Below are 24,015 nucleotides of genomic sequence, written 5' to 3'. Positions count from 1 at the left end.
AAATTAAAAAAAAAAAAATGCTCAGCAAATTAAGAATAGGAGTTATATTTTTAAAATAGAGTTTCTTCCACTTTCCAGTCCAGCTTCTAAGGAACTCGTAAGTCATCGCTCCATTCTAACAGCAAGAAAAAAGCTGAACAAACTGAAAATCAACAATGCTTCTTAGATGTTTCAGATAAGTTAGATCACAGAGCAAACTTCTGTCCCCAAAATTGGAAGAGATAGACAGGTGGATACAGAGAATCATAATTTACAGGAGCATGAATCCATGAACAGAAAACTCCAAGAGAAACACTACTAAGGTAGAAAAACCTAAATTGTAATTGGCCTATTGCTGAAGGCTTAGTCTGTATAAGTCTGAGAGTTAAAAACTCCAGTGGTCCCAGTCATAAAGGGATCACCACATATTTGTGAGTTTTACTTCCTACCAGGTTCTCATAGTGAAGAGTGAAGAAAAATTCCTTTGTGCTTTTGGCATGGGGAGGGGGAGAGTAACCATTTTGAAATAGACCAGAGTATTCTGACCTAAACAAGACCTGCCTTAAAGAGAAACGTATTTACCAGAACCTAATCAACCTGGGGGAAGAGAAACACCAACTCCAACCCACTCCAGCCTTACACATTGGAAAAAGGAACTATCCAATTCCCAACCTATCTAGTCAACCTGTCCCAATTAGGGGTGTAAAAAATCACTGAGAGGCACTTTTAAACATCACAGCTCAGGGACACAGGCTCACAAAAAGACTGAGACCTAATCATGGGATGATAGAATGCTTCCCCTCCCACACACACCTTACCACCACATCACTAAAGACCTATTTACCTCAGTTCCTTTTACCCAGTACATCATGTTCAGTTTCCAACCAAAAGCTACAAGGCAAACTAAAAGACATAAAACACAGTTTGTAGAGACAAAGTGAGCATCAGAGCCAGACTCAGATACGGCAGGGAAGTTGGAATTAACAGATGGAGAATTTGAAACAACTGTGATTAGCATGCTAAGGGCTCTAGTGGATAAAGTAGACAGCATGTAGAACAGATGGCCAATGTAAGCAAAGAGATGCAAAATCTAAGAAAAAAATAAAGAAATGGTAGAGATCAAAAACACTATAACAGAAATAAGGAATGTCTTTGATAAGTTCATTAGTCTGTTGGACACAGCTGAGGAAAAAAATCAGTTAGGTTAAGGACATGTCAGTAGAAACTTCTAAAACTGAAAAGCAAAGAGAAAAAATACTGATAAAAATTCAGAATTGAATATTCAAGAACTGTGGGACAAATACAAAAAGCATAACATGTGTGTAAATATAATACCAGAAGGAGAAAAAAGAAAGGAACAGAAGAAATATTTGTAGCAATAATGATTCAGAATTTCCCCAAATGAATGTCAGATTCCAAACTGCAGATCTAGGGAGCTCAGAAAACACCAAGTGTGATAAATGCCAAAAAAACTATACCTAGGCATATCAAGTTCAAATAGCAGAAATTCAGAGATTAAAAAAAAAATACTTGAAAGCAGAGGAGATAAAATTGTACCTATTGAAGAGCAAGGGTAAGAATTACATACTTCTCAGAAGCCATGCAAATAGAAGAGAGTAGAGAGAAATACTAAGAGTGTTGAGAGAAGAAAAAAAAAACACTGACTTATAATTCTGTATCCTGCAAATTATACTTTAATATTAAAGGAGAAATAAAGACTTTCTCTGACAAACAAAATTGAGGGAATTTGTTACCAGTAGATCTGCCTTACGAGAAATGTTAAAAGAATTTCTTCAAAGAGAAGGAAAATTGTATAAGTTAGAAACTCAGATCTACAGAAGGGAAAGGAAAGCATTAGAGAAAGAATATACAAAGATGAAATACATATGTTTATTTTTCTTATTCTTAATTGATCTAATAGATAATTTGTTTTTAAAAATAACAGCAACAGTGTATTCAATGATGATAGCTTAAAGGAAAAGACAGCAATGATACAAAAGTTGGGAGGGAGGAATTTGGAATCCTTTGTTATTATAAGTTACTTGTACTACCTGTGGAGTGGTATAATGTTTGCAAGTGGACTTGTTTTAATTATATAGGTATATTGCAAATTATATGACAATCACTAAAAAAGTAAAAAACAAACAAAAAAAAACTATGATTTATATGTTAAGAAGGAGAGAATATAATCATATAAAATGCTCAGTTAAAAACCAGAGAAGGCAGAAAAAAGACTGGAAGACAAAAAGAAAGAAAGAAAAAAAAAGAACAGCATAACAAGTAAAAAACAGTAATAAATATGTTGTATATTCATCCAAATACATCAATAATCACTTGAAATGACAATGGTCTAAACAATTTAATAAAAAACAGATGTCTGAATGGATTAGAAAACAAGAAAAAAACTATATTGTTCACAAGAAACCCACTTTCAAAATAAAGACACATAAATTAAAAGTAAAGGAATGGAGAAAGATGTACCATGTTAACGCTAAGCAAAAAGAAAGCTGAAGAAGTTATATTAATTATAAACAGCAAATTTTAGAGTAAAGAAAATTATCAGGGGTAAAGAAAGTCATTATATACTGATAAAGACAGGCTACAGGGAAGTATTGTACAACACGGGGAATATAGCCAATATTTTATAATCATTGTAAATGGAGTATAACCTTTAAAATTATATAAAAAGTTAAAATTTTAAATATATATAATATGTAAATATATTTATATAAAACAATCCTTAATACATATATGTCTAATAACAGAGCATCAAAATATATAAGGCAAAAATTGATAGAACTGCAAAGTGAAGTAGATGAATCCATCATTAGAGACTTCAAAACCTCTATAAGTAACGGATAGATCTACAGGCAGAAAATCAGTAAAGACATAGTTGAACTCAACAACACCATCAATCAAATGAATATAAATGACATAGAATACTTCCCAGAAATAATAGACCACCCATTCTTCTCAAGTTCATATGGAACATTCACCAAGATAGACCATATTCTAGGCCATAAAACACAGTTTAAATAATTTAAAATAATAGAAATGAAACACTGTAAGCTTTTAGACCACAATGGGAGAACAAACTTTTTTTCCCTCTTGTTTCGGTTTTTTTTTTTCCTTTGGATGAGACCCAAATAATGGTACTGGGTCTTTTGCTCTGGCTTTCCACAGTGGTCTTCAGGTGGTCTTACCACCATTTTAGTCCCCCTTAATCCCTGAATCCATTATTTTTCACAAAACTTCTGGATCTGCTCATTGCTACTTGCCCCTGCTAATAGTGACTTTACCAAGTGGCTAGTTTTTTAATATAGTTTTCATGTAAACCAGCTTTGTCAAGGGGATTGAAAAGCAGAAAGCATCACTTGTTTTATTGACAAATTTTTTTTTTTAATTTTTATTGGAGTATATTTGATTTACAATGTTGTGTTAGTTTCAGGTATACAGCAAAGTGAATCGGTTATACATATACATATATGCACTTTTTTTTTTTTTTAAGATTCTTTTCCCACATAGGCCATTACAGAGTACTGAGTAGAGTTCCCTGTGCTATACAGCAGGTTCTTATCAGTTATCTATTTTATGTATAGTAGTGTACATAAGTCAATCCCAATCTCCCACTTTATTCCTCCCCCCCCCCGCCGCCCTTATCTCCTGGTAACCATAAGTTTGTTTCTACATCCATGACTCTACTTCTGTTTTGTAAATAAGTCCATTTGTACCCTTTTTTTTAGATTCCACATATAAGCAATATCATATGATATTATCTTTCTGTGTCTGACTTACTTCACTCAGTATGACAGTCTCTAAGTCCATCCATGTTGCTGCAAATGGCATTATTTTGTTCTTTTTTATGGCTGAGTAATAATACACTTGACATACCTGGTCGATAAGTCATTGAACCAGAAACTATCTTTATATATTCTCTTTCAATTTCTTTCCTGGATTGCAATGCGAATTGCCTAGAGAAAGCAGGTGGAATTAAGAAGTATTGGTAGATTTGATAGGAAACTTGCTTCACATTCAGCCAATTTGTCCTTTGCTTTAATTTAATTTTACAGTTCTATTAAAATTTAAATTTGTTTTCAAATTCTCTTAAGGGGGAAATGGAAGAAACTTGCTAATGTTGTTTACTTTTTCTCAAAGATGGAAATGATAAACTTTTTCTATGTCAACCTTAAGAAAGTTGTATCTAGCAGGGCTTAGTAACCTTGAAGGTAGGCAACAATCTATTTGCCAAGAATATAAACAGACTAATAGTCCTGACTAGGTCAATTAGTTTACCCAAGAACCACATAGAAACCATTTTGCAACTCCATTTTAGCTTCAGGCTGGACTGAAAATGTATTGCTTATTTAATTAGTACTCTAGGCAGTAGTAGTAATTAATTTTAAAATATTAGGGAGGCATTAAAAAAAAAGGCAGCAAAATGATCCTCATATTGAAGTGTTGTTCTGTACTGTTGAACCATGAAGAAAAACTCATTTTTTAAAATTGGACAGAAGGGGATAAGGAATATTTATGGCTCCCTATTCTAACATGTGTCCAATTAAGTGTTAAATGATAATGCAGGAGGCAGAGTGGTCCAGTGGAAGTGATGCTGGCCTCAGTCCAACCTGGATCTATCTGGCCTGTTCTAAAACTCTCCCAATAATTAGTTTCCTCAGTTTCTCTGATGACCCAGTTGAGCATCTCACAATCCTTCCAAGGCTAGAGTTTTCCTCATATTATCAGTATTAATGACAGGAATGGTAAGTAGCACTTTTAGAGTGATTAAAGTTTAAAAAGATCTTTCGTAAACATTTAAATTAATCCTCACAATAATCTAATGAGATGTCCAATTTAGATATTATTATTCCTCATCAAAGGGTCAAGAGTTTAAAATTTTTACCAGTTTTTATGGGCTTCAGTCATTTAAACAACTCAGTAGGTACATGTTGAGATTCTGATCTGTAATCTTGATTCAACGATTATTAATATGGGGCCCATGTTACATGGAGGGAGGTCTTCAAGGAGAGGCATCAAGGTTGCTGTGAATCCCTTGAAATTGTATGGAGAATGTTATCTGTGCCTATGGGGAGAAATCATGATTTTCATAAGCTTCTCAAAGGGTATTCAGGAACTAAATACGTTCAAGAAGCATGGATTTAACTGATTTTTTTTCTTTACTCATATATTTTAGAGATCATCCTGTAATAGGCTTCTATACATAATTAAGTAACATCTCTGCTGTATGGAATAATTTGGGGAATGGACAAAAATACAAGAACAGCTGCATTTTGATCGAATGGTATTCATTATCTAGGCATGAGTGATGTAGGAATTTAACTGATTATTCCAGGACGGCAACCTGGTTGATCATGGGGCTATGGTCTCTTGTTGTGCTGGTAGTCAGTGCATTTCAACTTGGAAATAAAATCAGTCACTGAATCCTGTTGATTTTCCTCTTATAAGTGCTTCTAAGCTGCCCAATCTTTCATTTCTTTCCATGACCATTCTAGCTCAGGTAGCATCATCTCTTACCTAGATGACAGAAGTTTCCTAAAAAATAGTTTTGTCTTTCTTTCTTCATGCTTCACACAGCAGCCAAAGTGATCTTTTTCAATGTTTAATGTCAGCTTACTGCTTAAAACCATCAAAATTTTCTCATTGCTTTTAGTATAAATTCTACATTTTCAAACACTGTCCATTATATCTTGTTAAGACTTGACTCTTCTTTATTCTGAAACCTTATATTTATTACTTATATACCCTGTGACTTCTCCATTCTAACAATCCTTAGTCTATTGTGATTCCTCAAAACAATCATAACCTCTTATAACTTCCAGGTTGTCTCACATACTGTTTTTCACTCTGGAACAGTGGTTCTCAAAGTGTGGTCCCCAGACAAGCAACAGCATATTCTGGGAATTTAGTAGAAGTGCAAAATCTGGCTTACTTCCCAAACCTATTGAATCAGTGGTCTGTTTTTTATTTGTATTTTTTAACAAGCCCTCCCTGGTTTCTTTTTTTGTTTTTTGTTTGTTTGTTTTTTTAACAATCCCTCCATGTGATTCTCATGTACAGTCAAGTTGGAGAACCACATTAATCTAAAATTTTTCTATCCTCTTTTGCCCTGCTAAACCCTGCTCAGTCAGCTCAGATTTTTTTTTTTTTTTTTTTTTTTAGGAAACTTACTTTCCAAGTTTCCCAGGAAACCCTCTATTCTCACAGAGTTAATATTATCCATTCACCATATATGACTGTAGATTTCTAGACCCATGGAAAATCCTGATTCAGTTACTTGGATAGAAGATAGAAATACAAATATCAAAATGTACACATATGACAATCCTGATGATAATTCAAATTTGTAACCACTGATATAAATGGTTTTCTCAAAAAGATTAGCTTTGAAGGGGATCAGAGAGAAGGGGTATTAGTTGTAAGGGGAGGGTGAATGGACTATGGAAAGAAGTGTTTTGGTTGTTGGTTTATTCATTTGTTTTACAATGAAAGAGACCTGAGTATGTTTATATTCTGAGATGTTCTTACACCTCATCTGGCAGAGATGCAGGGGTTTAAGGTACAGAAGGAAAAGGGCTTGACAGACCCTTAAAAATATCAGAAAAAAATGGGCTACAGAAAACTGGTAAAGTGGCACTTTTCAGGGCCAGAAAGGTAGCAGGAAGGGTAGGACGTACAATGTTTTACTGCCAGAATTAAGCCCAAAGAGACATCTTCCTTTTAAAAAAATTCTCCGTTCAGCCTTCCCAACATTAGTATAGCTTTTCTACATTTTCTCAAAGTGAAAAAAAATATCTAGAGATAGAAATATTTTCAAAATAGCTTCTAATACTTTCACAAATAGATTCACAGAAGAAATAAAGAAGAAAATAAAGGAATGAAGGGAGGGAGGGAAGGAGGAAGGAAAAGACAAGAGATGCCAAGATTTTTAAAAGTTGACTCAATATTTCTGAGTAAAATTAGGAGTTCTTATATGAGTTACACACTCTAAAAGGAAGAGTAGATAGGATATTCAGTCAGGGGAAAGATCATTAGATTAGACTCCAAAACAGTTTTCAAAAATTGTACATCAACAACACTTGATTCAATTTAAAATGCAAGTTTTGTGTTAGGAAAGGGTATTTTCTTCGTAAGTGGCAGATGGAGAGTTATTGTCCTTAATGCTTAGTATGCTTCTAGATATCAATAAGATGCATACAATCATACTCATAAGTGCTATCTTTCTAACAGATGTGGAACACCATATTTAATATATACTAAATTATCCTAGTTTTCATGAGACTTTTATCTACTTCAGGACCTTTTATTTGATCCTTCTGTTTTGCCAATTCATTCCTATATCAATACCACAGGGTCGTTGCAATTTAGTATTTGGTAGGGAAATATCTACTTATTTCCTCCCTTTTCAAAGCTGTGTAGATGATTTTTCGCATTTGTTCCATGTTAATTTAGGAATACTTTTGTTGATTAAAATATCCATTGGAATTCTAATTGATGGGATCTAGATTAGAATAATGATGAATCTCTTTTTAATTTGTAGATAACTGATATATTAACATTATTTAGACTTAGGAGCATACTCTCCTTCAACTTTTTATTACTAAATAAAGTTTTATTTCTTTTTTCACTTAGATGTATGTAGTTTCCTAGACATTTAATTTTATTTTCCCACTCATTGCTTTTTTAACTACAGTGATTGATCTATAGGAAATCTATAGATTCTAGTATAAAGTCCTTTTAGTAAGTATCTTATAGAATTGTTTTAATTTTTTTTGTAGTAATAAATCTCATAGTAATTTAATAGTTCTCAGAATTATTCTGTTATTATCAAGTTCTGCAATCATATTATATATAATGTTAACTTAGTTTCTTTTCTTTTTCTGTGTAACTAACTACACTTTGTGGATCCTTTCACTAAAAGAAAAGGGGCAGCGTCGATAGGGAGACAATTGGAAGAATCTAGCACACATCTGTAATGTTTTATCATTAAATATGAGTTTTGCTCTTGGCTTCATATAAAACATTTTTTCTAATACAATTATAAGAGAGTATATTTTTATTGCCAGGTTTTTAAAATAATCTGTAGCAAATGTTGAATTTTTTTTTTAATTTACCTTTTTTTTTTAAAATTATTAGCACCTTTAATTATTATTTATTTATTTATTTTATTTTTTATTTTGGCTGTGTTGGGTCTTCGTTTCCGTGCGAGGGCTTCCTCCAGCTGCGGCAAGCGGGGGCCACTCCTCATCGCGGTGCACGGGCCTCTCACCATCGTGGCCTCTCTTGTTGCGGAGCACAGGCTCCAGACGCACAGGCTCAGCAGTTGTGGCTCACGGGCCCAGTTGCTCCGCAGCATGTGGGACCCTCCCAGACCAGGGCCCGAACCCATGTCCCCTGCATTAGCAGGCAGGCTCTCAACCACTGTGCCACCAGGGAAGCCCACAAATGTTGAATTTTATTCAATAGTTTCTGAGTATCCATTGAGATGATAATTTTTTAAAAAAATCATTTTACCAATAAAGTGCTTAATAATTTTTATAGGTCTCTTACAGATTGTCATGGCGCTGACTGAATATATCAGTATTTTCTGACTATGATGCATTAGTTTTAATATGCAAATGCATATGATCTTCTAATGTTTTATTTGGGGTTGTTAAAGGGTATGGAGATTTTTTTTTTTTTTCATACACACACACTGTATTTTATTTTTACAAGAGATAAATAGACTGACACCAAGCATTGTACATGGATGACCACAACAAAAGCAACAATGATTGCAATTACCAAACATGAAACACACTCACGCTATGTCATAATATTGACATTCAGTCCAGTAATCCTCCACTGTAACAGCTCCTTTACTTTGCAGTGAAAATTGATTTGTATATTCTTTGCCTCTGAGTCCTTGTGGGATTTTTTTTTTTTTTAATTCAGACAGAAAGTCACAAAAATTATACTTATCCTCATCAGTTCACTCAGTCCCATGTAATTAATTTTTTTTTTCATCTTGATCTTTTGTTAGCACTTTTATGAGTTCATCAGTTTTTCATTAGAGTTCTGAAAATGCTTATTCATTCAGTTCAGCTACCAGAAACCTGTACTTGTCAGAGTCTTTTTCATGAATTTCTTGAAGATGAAACCCTTTTATAGGAACATATTTGCAAAAGCATCAGAGTACACCCAGAACTGTCTGTAAATGACAAAAGACTTAAAAATGACCACAGTTAAAAATTTGATGAAACTTCATAATAATGCAGTTGACAAGAAAATTAGTTATTTCTGAGATATACATTTTAAAGTAATAACTAGGATTATGACTTATAACATTATACCAGAACACATAAGATTTTTAGAAATTTCATGTAATGTCTGAAACATTTATATTAACATATTTCCATACAAGTAACCCAATGAAAGTTTAGTATTAGTTGTTTTGTTTGTTTGTTTGTTTTATACTGCAGGTTCTTATTAGGCATCAATTTTATACACATCAGTGTATACATGTCAATCCCAATCGCCCAATTCAGCACACCACCATACCCACCCCACCACAGTTTTCCCCCCTTGGTGTCCATATATCCGTTCTCTACATCTGTGTCTCAACTTCTGCCCTGCAAACTGGCTCATCTGTACCATTTTTCTAGGTTCCACATACATGCGTTAATATACATTTGTTTTTCTCTTTCTGACTTACTTCACTCTGTATGACAGTCTCTAGATCCATCCACGTCTCAACAAATGACTCAATTTCGTTCCTTTTTAGGGCTGAGTAATATTCCATTGTATATATGTACCACTTCTTCTTTATCCATTCGTCTGTTGATGGGCATTTAGGTTGCTTCCATGACCTGGCTATTGTAAATAGTGCTGCAATGAACATTTGGGTGCATGTGTCTTTTTGAAATATGGTTTTCTCTGGGTATATGCCCAGTAGTGGGATTGCTGGGTCATATGGTAATTCTATTTTTAGTTTTTTAAGGAACCTCCATATTGTTCTCCATAGTGGCTGTATCAATTTACATTCCTACCAACAGTGCAAGAGGGTTCCCTTTTCTCCACACCCTCTCCAGCATTTGTTGTTTGTAGATTTTCTGATGATGCCCATTCTAACAGGAGTGAGGTGATACCTCATTGTAGTTTTGATTTGCATTTCTCTAATAATTAGTGATGTTGAGCATCTTTTCATGTGCTTCGTGGCCGTCTGTATGTCTTCTTTGGAGAAATGTCTATTTAGGTCTTCTGCCCATTTTTGGATTGGGGTGTTTGTTTCTTTAATATTGAGCTGAATGAGCTGTTTATATATTTTGGAGATTAATCCTTTGTCCGTTGATTCGTTTGCAAATATTTCTCCCACTCTGAGGGTTATCTTTTCGTCTTGTTTACAGTTTCCTTTGCTGTGCAAAAGCTTTGAAGTTTCATTAGGTCCCATTTGTTTATTTTGTTTTTATTTCCATTACTCTAGGAGGTGGATCAAAAAAGATCTTGCTGTGATTTATGTCAGAGTGTTCTTCCTATGTTTTCCTCTAAGAGTTTTATAGTGTCCAGTCTTACATTTAGGTCTCTAATCCATTTTGAGTTTATTTTTGTGTAGGGTGTTAGGGAGTATTCTAATTTCATTCTTTTACATGTAGCTGTCCAGTTTTCCCAGCACCACTTATTGAAGAGACTGTCTTTTCTCCATTGTATATCTTTGCCCCCTTTGTCATAGATTAGTTGACCATAGGTGCGTGGGTTTATCTCTGGGCTTTCTATCTTGTTCCATTGATCTATATTTCTGTTTTTGTGCCAGTACCATACTGTCTTGATTACTGTAGCTTTGTAGTAGAGTCTGAAGTCAGGGAGTCTGATTCCTCCAGCTCCGTTTTTTTCCCTCAAGATTGCTTTGGCTATTCGGGGTCTTTTGTGTCTCCATACAAATTTTAAGATGATTTGTTCTAGCTCCATAAAAAATGCCATTGGTAATTTGATAGGGATTGCATTGAATCAGTAGATTGCTTTGGGTAGTATACTCATTTTCACAATGTTGATTCTTCCAATCCAAGAACATGGTATATCTCTCCATCTGTTGGTATCATCTTTAATTTCTTTCATCAGTGTCTTATAGTTTTCTGCATACAGGTCTTTTGTCTCCCTAGGTAGGTTTATTCCTAGGTATTTTATTCTTTTTGTTGCAATGGTAAATGGGAGTGTTTCCATAATTTCTCTTTCAGATTTTTCATCATTAGTGTATAGGAATGCAAGAGATTTCTGTGCATTAATTTTGTATCCTGCAACTTTACCATATTCATTAATTAGCTCTAGCAGTTTTCTGGTGGCAGTTTTAGGATTCTCTATGTATAGTATCATGTCATCCGCAAACAGTGACAGTTTTACTTCTTCTTTTCCAATTTGTATTCCTTTTATTTCTTTTTCTTCTCTGATTGCCGTGGCTAGGACTTTCAGAACTATGTTGAATAATAGTGGTGAGAGTGGACATCCTTGTCTCGTTCCTGATCTTAAAGGAAATGCTTTCAGTTTTTCACCATTGAGAATGATGTTTGTTGTGGGTTTGTCATATATGGCCTTTATTATGTTGAGGTAGATTCCCTCTATGCAGACTTTCTGGAGAGTTTTTATCATAAATGGGTGTTGAATTTTGTCAAAAGCTTTTTCTGCATCTATTGAGATGATCATATGGTTTTTCTTCTTCAATTTGTTAATATGGTGTATCACATTGATTGATTTGCGTATATTGAAGAATCCTTGCATCCCTGGGATAAATCCCACCTGATCGTGGTGTATGATCCTTTTAATATGTTGTTGGATTCTGTTTGCTAGTATTTTGTTGAGGATTTTTGCATCTATATTCATCAGTGATATTGGTCTGTAATTTTCTTTTTTTGTAGTGTCTTTCTCCGGTTTTGGTATCAGGGTGATGGTGGCCTCATAGAATGAGTTTGGGAGTGTTCCTTCCTCTGCAATTTTTTGGAAGAGTTTGAGAAGGATAGGTGTTAGCTCTTCTCTAAATGTTTGATAGAATTCACCTGTGAAGCCATCTGGTCCTGGACTTTTGTTTGTTGGAAGATTTTTAATCACAGTTTCAATTTCATTACTTGTGATTGGTCTGTTCATATTTTCTGTTTATTCCCGGTTCAGTCTTGGAAGGTTATACCTTTCTAAGAATTTGTCCATTTCTTCCAGGTTGTCCATTTTATTGGCATAAAGTTGCTTGTAGTAGTCTCTTAGGATGCTTTGTATTTCTGCGGTGTCTGTTGTAACTTCTCCTTTTTCATTTCTGATTTTATTGATTTGACTCCTCTCCCTCTTTTTCTTGATGAGGCTGGCTAATGGCTTATCAATTTTGTTTATCTTCTCAAAGAACCAGCTTTTAGTTTTATTGATCTTTGCTATTGTTTTCTTTGTTTCTATTTCATTTATTTCTGCTCTGATCTTTATGATTTATTTCCTTCTGCTAACTTTGGGTTTTGTTTGTTCTTCTTTCTCTAGTTCCTTTAGGTGTAAGGTTAGATTGTTTACTCGAGATTTCTCTTGTTTCTTTAGGTAGGCTTGTATAGTTATAAACTTCCCTCTTAGAATTGCTTTTGCTGCATCCCATAGGTTTTGGGTCGTCGTGTTTTCACTGTCATTTGTCTCTAGGTATTTTTTGATTTCCTCTTTGATTTCTTCAGTGATCTCTTGGTTATTTAGTAACGTATTGTTTAGCCTCCATGTGTTTGTCTTTTTTACATTCTTTTCCCTGTAATTCATTTCTAATCTCATAGCGTGTGGTCAGAAAAGATGCATGATATGATTTCAATTTTCTTAAATTTACTGAGGCTTGATTTGTGACCCAAGATGTGATCTATCCTGGAGAATGTTCCGTGCGCACTTGAGAAGAAAGTGTAACTGCTGTTTTTGGATGGAATGTCCTATAAATATCAATTAAATCTATCTGGTCTATTGTGTCATTTAAAGCTTCTGTTTCCTTATTTATTTTTATTTTGGATGATCTGTCCGTTGGTGTAAGTGAGGTGTTAAAGTCCCCCACTATTATTGTGTTACTGTCAATTTCCTCTTTTATAGCTGTTAGCAGTTGCCTTATGTATTGAGGTGCTCCTATGTTGGGTGCATATATATTTATAATTGTTATATCTTCTTCTTGGATTGATCCCTGGATCATTATGTAGTGTCCTTCCTTGTCTCTTGTAACATTCTTTATTTTAAAGTCTATTTTTTCTGATATGAGTATAGCTACTCCAGCTTTCTTTTGATTTCCATTTGCATGGAATATCTTTTTCCATCCCCTCACTTTCAGTCTGTATGTGTCCCTAGGTCTAAAGTGGGTCTCTTGTAGACAGCATACATATGGGTCTTGTTTTTGTATCCATTCAGCAAGCCTGTGTCTTTTGGTTGGAGCATTTAATCCATTCATGTTTAAGGTAATTATCGATATGTATGTTCCTATGACCATTTTCTTAATTGTTTTGGGTTTGTTTTTGTAGGTCCTTTTCTTCTCTTGTGTTTCCCACTTAGAGAAGTTCCTTTAGCATTTGTTGTAGAGCTGGTTTGGTGGTGCTGAATTCTCTTAGCTTTTGCTTGTCTGTAAAGCTTTTGATTTCTCCATCAAAATCTAAATGAGATCCTTGCCGGGTAGAGTAATCTTGGTTGTAGGTTCTTCCCTTTCATCACTTTAAGTATATCATGCCACTCCCTTCTGGCTTGTAGAGTTTCTGCTGAGAAATCAGCTGTTAACCTTATGGGAGTTCCCTTGTATGTTATTTGTTGTTTTTCCCTTGCTGCTTTCAATAATGTTTCTTTGTCTTTAATTTTTGCCACTTTGATTACTATGTGTCTCGGCGTGTTTCTCCTTGAGTTTATCCTGTATGGGACTCTCTGCACTTCCTGGACTTGGGTGGCTATTTCCTTTCCCACGTTAGGGAAGTTTTCGACTATAATCTCCTCAAATATTTTCTCGGGTCCTCTCTCTCTCTCTTGTTCTTCTGGGACCCCTATAATGCGAATGTTGTTGCATTTCACGTTGTCCCAGAGGTCTCTTAGGCTGTCTTCACTTCCTTTCATTCTTTTTTCTTTAGTCTGTTCTGCAGCAGTGAATTCCACCATTCTGTCTTCCAGGTCACTTATCCGTTCTTCTGCCTCAGTTATTCTGCTATTGATTCCTTCTAGTGTAGTTTTCATTTCAGTTATTGTATTGGTTATCTCTGTTTGTTTGTTCTTTAATTCTTCTAGGTCTTTGTTAATCATTTCTTGCATCTTCTCAATCTTTGCCTCCATTCTTATTCCGAGGTCCTGGATCATCTTCACTATCATTATTCTGAATTCTTTTTCTGGAAGGTTGCCTATCTCCACTTCATTTAGTTGTTTTTCTGGGGTTTTTTCTTGTTCCTTCATCTGGTATATAGCCCTCTGCCTTTTCATCTTGTCTATCTTTCTGTAACTGTGGGTCCACAGGCTGCAGGATTGTAGTTTTTCTTGCTTCTGCTGTCTGCCCTCTGGTGGTTGAGGCTATCTACGGGTATGAAGATTTTTAAGAAACTTAATGCTTAGTGTCACTATTTTTTTTTTAATAAAAATTGTACCAATTTTAAACCCAACCTGCAGTGTAGAATAATTATATTTAATGATGTACTTCCATCATCATTAAATAATTTACTAATATATTTAAAAGTTTTATTAATTTGATAGGTAGGCTTATCTCTTAATTTACATTTTAAAAATTTATGGTGAGGTGAAACTTTTTTCCAATGTTTCTTAGGAATTTATATTTTCATTTAATTTTATTTTGATTAAGAAATCCTTTCAACATCAAAAAAACAATTTGATTTTAAAATGGCCAGAAGTTCTGGATAGACATTTTTTTAAAGAGGACATGCAGATGGCCAGCAAGCACATGAAAAGATGTTCAACATTGCTAATCATCAGGAAAATGCAAATCAAAACCACAGTGAGATATCACCTCACACCTGTCCAAATGGCTATAATCAAAAAGACAACAAATGTTGGCAAGGATGTGGAGAAAAGAGAACCCTCGTGCACTGTTGGTGGGAATATAAGTTGATATAGCCACTATGGAAAACAGTATGGAGGTTTTTCAAAAACATAGTGTGCTTCTAGATATCAATTTGATACAGATAATTATACTCTTAGGTGGTTTCTAACAGATTTGGAATATCATATTTAATATATACTAAATTATCTAGTTTTCATAAGAACTACCATATGACCCAGCAATTCCACTCCTGGGTATATATCCAAAAAAAACCAAAAACACTAATTTGAAAAGATACATGCACCTCAATGTTCATAGCAGCATTATTTACAATTGCCAAGGTATGAAAGAAACCTAAGTGTCCATAAACAGATGAATGGATGATGAAGATGTGGTACATATATACAATGGAATACCATTCAGCCATAAAAAAGAATGAACATCCTACAACATGGATGGACTTGGAGGGCATTACACTTAGTGAAATAAGTCAGACAGAGAAAGACAAATACTGTATGATATCACTTACATGTGGAATCTAAAAGATACAACAAATTAGTGAATATAACACAAACAAAACATATTCACAGATACAGAGAACAAATTAGTGGTCACCAGTAGGTGAGAGGGAAGGGGGGGAGGGGCAACCTAAGGGTAAGGGATTAAGAGATACAAGCTACTGTGTACAAAATGAGCTACAAGGATATATTGGACAAGGAATATAGCCAATATTTTATAATAACTATAAATTGAGTATTATCTTTAAAATTTGTGAATTACTTACTATATTATACATCTGTAACTTATATAATACTGTACCTCAACTATACTTCAAATAAAAACAGATTTTTTTTTTAAATTAATTAATTTATTTATTTATGGCTGTGTTGGGTCTTCCTTTCTGTGCGAGGGCTTTCTCTAGTTGTGGCAAGTGGGGGCCACTCTTCATCGCGGTGCGCGGGCCTCTCACTATCGCAGCCTCTCTTGTTGCGGAGCACAGGCTCCAGACTCGCAGGCTCAGCACTTGTGGCTCACGGGCTTAGTCGCTCCGCAGCATGTGGGATCTTCCCAGACCAGGGTTCGAACCTGTGTCCCCTGCATTGGCAGGCAGATTCTCAACCACTGCACCACCAGGGAAGCCCAAAAAGAAAGATTTTTAAAAAAACAAAGCCTATAGCAAATGTTCAATAAAAGTTACTTATCATCAAAAAAATCCTTTTGCTCGAATATTAAACACTCCAATCAATATTTCCATAGCTCACGTGAATGGTTATTTGCTTTTTTGCAAAGTGTCAGTGATTACCATTGTCATCAACTGACATGTATTGAACAAGTGATTTCATTATAAGCAAAACAGTAGTCTGTGTTAATCTGAATTTACTCTTTTATCCAGTTATAGTTTGTAATGCAATTTAATTTTTTTCTTAAAATATATTTGATATATATTATACATAGGGATAAGCATATATTTCATCAGTATATAGCTTGATAATTTTTTGCAACCTGAACATGCACATGGAAACAGCAGCCAGATCAAGAACCTGAATGTTACCAGAACTCCAGAGGTCCCCCTGTGCTTCCAGTGAATAATCACTATTCTGCCTTCTATCAGCTTAGATTAGTTTTGCCCATTTTTGTACTTACATTAATGGAATCAAGCTATGTCTTTTACTTAGTTGACATTAAAAAAACAAAAATAAAATAAAACAATAAACTCTTGAGCACCCTAAGAAGACATTATATTTATTAATTATGCAGTTTTGTCTTCAGCCTGGCATTTTAATGAAAGGTTTAGAAAATCATGATTTTACCACTGTGCTGGACGAAGTCACAACTATCAGAGTCAAAGCTTAGAGTCTGTCATACAGAGTGAAGTAAGTCAGAAAGAGAAAAACAAATACAGTATGCTAACACATATATATGGAATCTAAGGGAAAAAAAAAAAAAAAAAAGGTCATGAAGAACCTAGTGGCAAGACGGGAATAAAGACACAGACCTACTAGAGAATGGACTTGAGGATATGGGGAGGGGAGGGGTAAGATGTGACAGGGTGAGAGAGTGGCATGGACATATATACACTACCAAATGTAAAATAGATAGCTAGTGGGAAGCAGCCGCATAGCACAGGGAGATCAGCTCTTTGCTTTGTGACCACCTAGAGGGGTGGGATAGGGAGGGTGGGAGGGAGAGAGACGCAAGAGGGAAGAGATATGGGAACATATGTATATGTATAACTGATTCACTTTGTTATAAAGCAGAAACTAACACCATTGTAAAGCAATTATACTCCAATACAGATGTTAAAAAAAAAAAAAAAAAGCTTAGTCCTAGGTATGGCTTCATGCCATGTCTTCGCTCCTGAAGCCAGTTTTCTTGTTAGTGATTTGCAATGATAATAGCTGCTTATGTGCCCTGATGCTACAAGTGGTCTCCTTCTGCATGCAATTAAGCCCACTAGTAAATGGAGCCAATAAAAGTTTATGAGACTTCAATAACTGTCCCAACCAAGTTAAAATCTGGAAGATTATAAAGCAAATGGAATCACTGGATTTGGAGCAAGTATAAGATATTCAGCAGTCTGGGAGAGTGTTTATTGCTTAATCCATTCTTACACAAATTTTGGTGTGTAATGCGGGCTCTTTCGTTCTATGATTTCCTGCATTTCTCCCTAATTAAAGGGGCCATGAACTGATAGCTTTCAGGATGTCTGAGGATAAGCCTCTTTTTTCTACTCCTATGTCTGCTACCTGTGCTGAAAGTGGGTGACGTCTCTCGCCTTTATGGTGGGCCAAGCATGCTTACGGCTGACTGTGCCCCAGCTGAGGTGAGATTCCAGAGGCGGAGGACCTGGATGCCACATCTGTGTGACTTTGGGCAAGTTGCTTTAACCTCTCTAGATCTCAACTCTCCCATCTGTAAAATGGTGATACAGTGATACTATGCTTATAGGGCTTTTGTTAAGTTTAAATGTATTCAGATGTCTAAAGCTCTTATAACAGTGCCTAGCAAGTCATAAACATAATACAAATGTTTGCCTCTAGTATTATTGTTCAAAGCAGTTGGATATGCCACTCTGAACAAATCAGTGAAGCACTCCCAGGAACTCTGTCCCTGCTTCAGTCAGTCAGGAGCCTGACATTGTTAGACCCATGATTAGTTCTGGGAAGACTTCTGCTTCAGGGTCATCTCATATTTCCTTGTAATAAACCACTATATGAGTAGCATGCCCTGGAATTGTGCAATGTGGCAGTCCTACTCTTCTCCCCCAAATCTTGGCCACTTCCTCTCTACTAATACCTCTTTACCTGACTTCCTGGAGTCCACACCCTGCCCACCTTCTTAGAAAAATGGCTTGGAAAACTGGCCTGAATCAACCCTTTGGTCAGCTCTTCTGGCATAGACTTCAGGGTCTGTCACGTACAGAAACCTTCAAAGGCCAGGAGATCCTATGCCTGTTACATGGGAGACAAGATTCTATGTTCTAATTGAGGCAAAGCAACTTTGATTATGAAGTGATGTGGAAAAAGTAGAAGCAGGAAGGCCCAGAACCAGAGACTGAGATTTGAATCCCAGTTTGGCTAATTTATTTGCAGACCTTGGCCTAGTCACTTAATCTCTTCTCTAAATTAGGGTGCCTATCTTGAGTTGTTTTGAAAACAAAATAAAATAAGACTTTAAAGTTCTACATGAAAAATGTCCGTCTGTAAAATAGTGATACATTATCTACAGTGTAGATTTTATGAAGATTAAGGAAGATAGATTTAAAACCTTTGATACAATATCTGGCAGAGAGAAAAGTCTCAACTACTGATAGCAATGTTTTATTATGATGGGGCAGTGTATATGGCCCAAATCACAGTAAGTATCTCAAAAGTTTTGGGGGGTTCATATTTCCTCAGTGTGGTTGGTGATACAACTATTTATTTATGGTTTGAAATTTTAAAAGCTGTGGGGGAAATATTAGACACTTCTGATTTTTAGTCACACAATCTCTTCCCGAGCCAATAATAATATTGATAACCTACATATGTTAGAGCTTAATATTGGTAGTAGATGCTCTTAGTGTCTGTGTGTGTTTATGTGGTGGAAGAAAATATATATGTATATTCACCACATTTTCACAGTAACTCTCTAAGGTAGTTATTATTATCACCATTTACCAATAAGAAAATTAAGGCACAGAGAGACTATCCTGCCCAAGGTCGGCCAGCTGGAAGGTTGTGGAGTTGTAAACAAGCTCTGAGTTCATGCTTTTAACCATTTTGTTGTGCACAAGCATTGTTTTCAACCCACCTACCACTTGCCTTCCACGGTTCGTGCTCTGCCTCTTCTGGGACCCAGGCAATACTCACCTAAAACATCCAAGACCAGTGTGTATGCATCGTGGGTATAGCAGTGGATGCCTCTGAGGAGGATTTTGGAGTTTTTTGATAAAAGTTCTCAATGCCAATAAGAGCAAGGATCTTAGTAGACTGGGACATTTCTAACAGAACTTAAAATATAAATTAATCATAGTATTTTCTGAAACTGAAGTAAGGGTTCATTTTGGCCTACTTAGATAAAGGTTGTAAAAGGGGAAAGATCAGTGCGGTCCAGCACACTACTGCCCACAGTGTCTGCAGGATGATTGAGCAGTTGAACACCATCATTAACTATCTTATAGCAGATGTTGTGTCTATGATAGTATACATAAACTGTTAAAACTTGTTTTCAACATGTTTACAGTTGAAACATGATAATTTAGACAGGTTAAAATATTTATTCCAAGTAGCAGAACCAAGGGGTACTCCAGTGTAGAGTATAATGCTCTCTGTCTGTATATAACTAATAGGTTTTGACCCACAGTCTCCTTATATATCCAGACTCCCACCTATCTCATTACATGATCTAGATCTTGATTTTTGCAAATCTCCTACGTAAATTCACATGGCCATACATACACACTCATGTAAAAACATACTACTATCCTTGATCAAGTTAAAATCCATTCGTATAGGATAGTGGGTTCTCAGACAGTGGATTTCAAAATATTTTGACTGATCCACAATAGGAAATGCATTTCACACTGAGAACCTAGCAGAGATGCACATGTGCACGCACACCCCTGTGTGTGTGTGTGTGTGTGTGTGTGCAGAATAGGATAGACGATATCTGAATGTATCACCCTTAATAAAAGTATGTTAAACTTTAACAAATAGTACATCTTACTATGAGTGATACATTCAAATATAATCTATTATATTTACATTTTCCTTATTTTTATTCTACTTTATTTTTTTTAAATGCTGGTTGAAATCCATGTTTTGATGGACTTCATAATCCACTAATGGGTTATAACCTACAGTTTGGAAAACATTGTTTTAGGAAGTGGTTACCAAGTATCCAAGTGAACCTTGCATCAAGAATGTTGCTTTCTGTTATGTTCTATAAAGCTGCTTGGACTCCCGCCCTAGAAAAGCACACAGATTTTTGAGCAAACTTTGTCCTGAATGCAATTAGGAGTAGGAAGTAAAGTTTCTGTTTGTTGAAAGTGGGTCAGTTCTTTCCTATACTCATTACACTTGTCGTTATTTTGCCCTATTTTCCAGTAAATGCCTTATATGCTCACAGTTTATTTTTATTTTTTTATTTTTTTAATTTTTTTTTAAATTTTTATTTATTTATTTATTTATTTATGGCTGTGTTGGGTCTTCGTTTCTGTGTGAGGGCTTTCTCTAGTTGCGGCAAGTGGGGGCCACTCTTCATCGCGGTGCGCGGGCCTCTCACTGTCGCGGCCTCTCTTGTTGGGGAGCACAGGCTCCAGACGCGCAGGCTCAGTAATTGTGGCTCACGGGCCTAGTTGCTCCGCGGCATGTGGGATCTTCCCAGACCAGGGCTCGAACCCGTGTTCCCTGCATTGGCAGGCAGATTCTCAACCACTGCGCCACCAGGGAAGCCCCCACAGTTTATTTTTTAGCTCAAAATAGATTGCTTAGGAATGACAGGCTTGATATTAAAGAACATGCTTTGAAGTGTTTATGACCAGGAGCAACAACATCAAAATAATTTGCACACTTTAAGTAATGCAAAAACTTTGAGGCACTCTCAGCTCTCTTGAATAGAAATAATTATTTTTAATTTAAAAAAACTTTGAAATAAAACTGTGCTGTTTAGTCACAGATTCCTTCTGTTTCAGCTTTCATTTGCTATACACCCGTATTACCTTGCCCTTTTCACTTGATCTGTCCCAAAATACCTGTATTTCATGAATCTCTACCTTTTCAGTGGATTTCCGTAGACTTCTAAGTAGATCGGCCAAAGTTCTAAGTGCAGTCGGCTTTTTCAGTTTTGTGAGCTATTTAAGTGTGCCATCTTATTTTTTTCTGATTCAGGTGTGAGCCCTTACTCTCATTTCTAATCTCATAAAATCCTTTATTCCCTAAAAAAAAGATCAGTTTTTCTTCTATTAATTTCCTTCTACATTTTATTTCCCACATTACTATTAATTTTATCTGCTATATATCTTTGCATGTTGAACAGGGGACAATCTTAATTGACACCCCTCCCCCAACAAAAGCTGAATAATTTTCCCAACAGAATATATTTAATAATTCAATCCTTTTTAAATGCCTCCTTTATCACATATTAAGATTTTATATATACTACAATCTGTTATAAAGCTTGCATTCCATTGATCTCTTTTCATTTTTACACTAATACAAAATAATATTAATTATTGAAAATATGATTAAATATTTTGTAGGCAAGTGACTTTCTAGTTCTCTATTTTCTGTATGCTAATATTTATTGGGAGAAAAATCTTGCAACCAACTTATTTTTCTTAATGCAACTCATTTATTAACAGACATTGCTCAGACATTACATCTTGCAAAACTAAAATTCTGTACCTATTAATCAATTAATTAATCTCATTAATCTCATATTAATCTCATTCTCCCAGCTTCAGACAACCACCATTCTACTTTCTGTCTCTATAAATTTGACTACTCTAGTTTCCTCATAATAATAGGAGTTATATAGTATTTGTCCTTTAGGGACTGGCTTATTTTGCTTAGCATAATGTCTTTAAGGTTCATCCATGCTGTGTCAGAATTTCCTCCATTTTTAAGGCTAAATACTATTGTATTATATGTATATACATAGTGTATTTATCCATTCATCTGTTGATTCTTCACCTATTTTTAACATATCTTTTGGGTGGGACACAAACTCATGACACGATGGCAAGAACCATGTCTGCTGTGTTTAATGTTTTATTTCCATTGTCTTGCAAAAGTAGTGGCTCAAAAAGTAATTTAATTAAATAAATGAATATAATAATTTAAGTACAGGAGTATGTGAAAGAAATGAGCAAAGCTATGATTGGAGGGGAGTGGATAATGGCCATTAATATACTTCAGTAAACACTCTCTGGAGGAGAAAGATCCATGAAAGAGCTGGGTTTGTTTACATGGAGAATGGCAGGTTTATAATATATAATATTCATTTGTTCTTTCATCTTTATTTCTGCAAAAGTCAAAACAAAGAGGAAAAATTGTAGCATCGCAGTATGAGGGTGTGATTTGTTGTCACTTGTAAGGTACGTTTTATTTATTCCAATAAAATAACATTCATGCTGATGCATAGGCATTACAAAGGCCAATATACAAAACTGTAATTAACTTATTCAAACCAACTTACAATTTCTGTACTAGTTAGTCTGAAGGGGGAAAAGTCAATATTTAAATACAGAAAAAATTCAGAAGTAGAAAGAGTCATAGAAACAGAAAATTCAGTCATAGAACTTTTACAGTTTAACCTGATATATAGCCAATATCAAGTTTCTTTAATTTCTGTATGTATATACATATATTTTTTTCTACCTTTTGTTCTTCATGCATGTATTAGATAGAGGTTTATCAATTGAATTGATCTTTTTAAAGGACAAGTTTTTAGGTTCATCAATTTTATTGACATTTTTATTGTTTTACTGTTTTTAATTTCATTGATTTCTGCTATTATCTTTCTTATTCTCTTACTTTTGTTAACATGCTGTTTGCTTTTCTTTTTCTAATTTATTAGCTGGAAATTTGGATTATTGATTTGAGAAGTATTTATATTTTCTAACATCAGCATGTAATGCTATAAATTTCCTGCCAAGCCCTGTTTTTTTTCTGTATCTGCCTTTTGATATGCTTCGTAATGTTTCTTACATAGTTCAAAATATATTTTAATTTCTTTTTAAACCAATGGGTTATTTAAAAGTATGGTGCTTAATTTCCAAATGTTTGGGAATTTTCCACATGTCTTTCTGTTATTGATTTCTATATTTTCATTCCATTATGACCAGGGAAAATACTTTGTATGATTTCTGTTTTCCTAATTCCATTCTGAACTGTAAGAGAGAATTTCTTAGTACTCTGTCAAATTTTCTGTGGACACCAGATGGGTTTGGTGAAGGAAAAAGCCTGTAAGAGGGTACAAACCACCTAATTTTGCTTTCCCAAGGGACTCACTATCTCTCACAGAGCACACTCAATTTCCACTAATTTGCCAATCACTAGCTGAACACTTCTTATTGGTGTCTGGCTGTTTCTTCACTCAGTAAGCTAGTCATCATGTCTTATCCCTCCCTGCAGACTCCTGTCCCTTTTTAGAATACTAGTTGAGTATTCTAAGTCCTCAGCACTGTGATAGAGGTCAAGAAAATTTGTGAACTTGCTGTTTGTTTGGCTTTTGTAGTCCTTAAACATCACTCAGTGTTTGAAGGTTTTCTCTGTCTCCTAGTTTTATTAAAAATATAGTATTTTTTATTCTTATATCATTTTGTACTTTTTCCAAAAGAATTACAGAGGATTCAAAACTAAAATGCCTCCATGATTCCATATGCTTATTTTATTCAGTGAAATCTTAAAAAACAAACACTTTTTTACATTGCACAAAATATTTTCCTATAATCTGTTAAAATATACTTTTTAGTTTTAGTTATATCCACATTACATTGCCATTTCTTTTCTTCATGTTTATTTTGTTTTCCTTTATTGGCCTCACAAAGC

The sequence above is a fragment of the Eschrichtius robustus genome, chromosome 2, assembly GCF_028021215.1.
Source record: "Eschrichtius robustus isolate mEscRob2 chromosome 2, mEscRob2.pri, whole genome shotgun sequence".
NCBI classification, from domain to species: Eukaryota; Metazoa; Chordata; class Mammalia; order Artiodactyla; family Eschrichtiidae; genus Eschrichtius; species Eschrichtius robustus.
Note: the sequence above shows the minus strand (reverse complement) of the source record.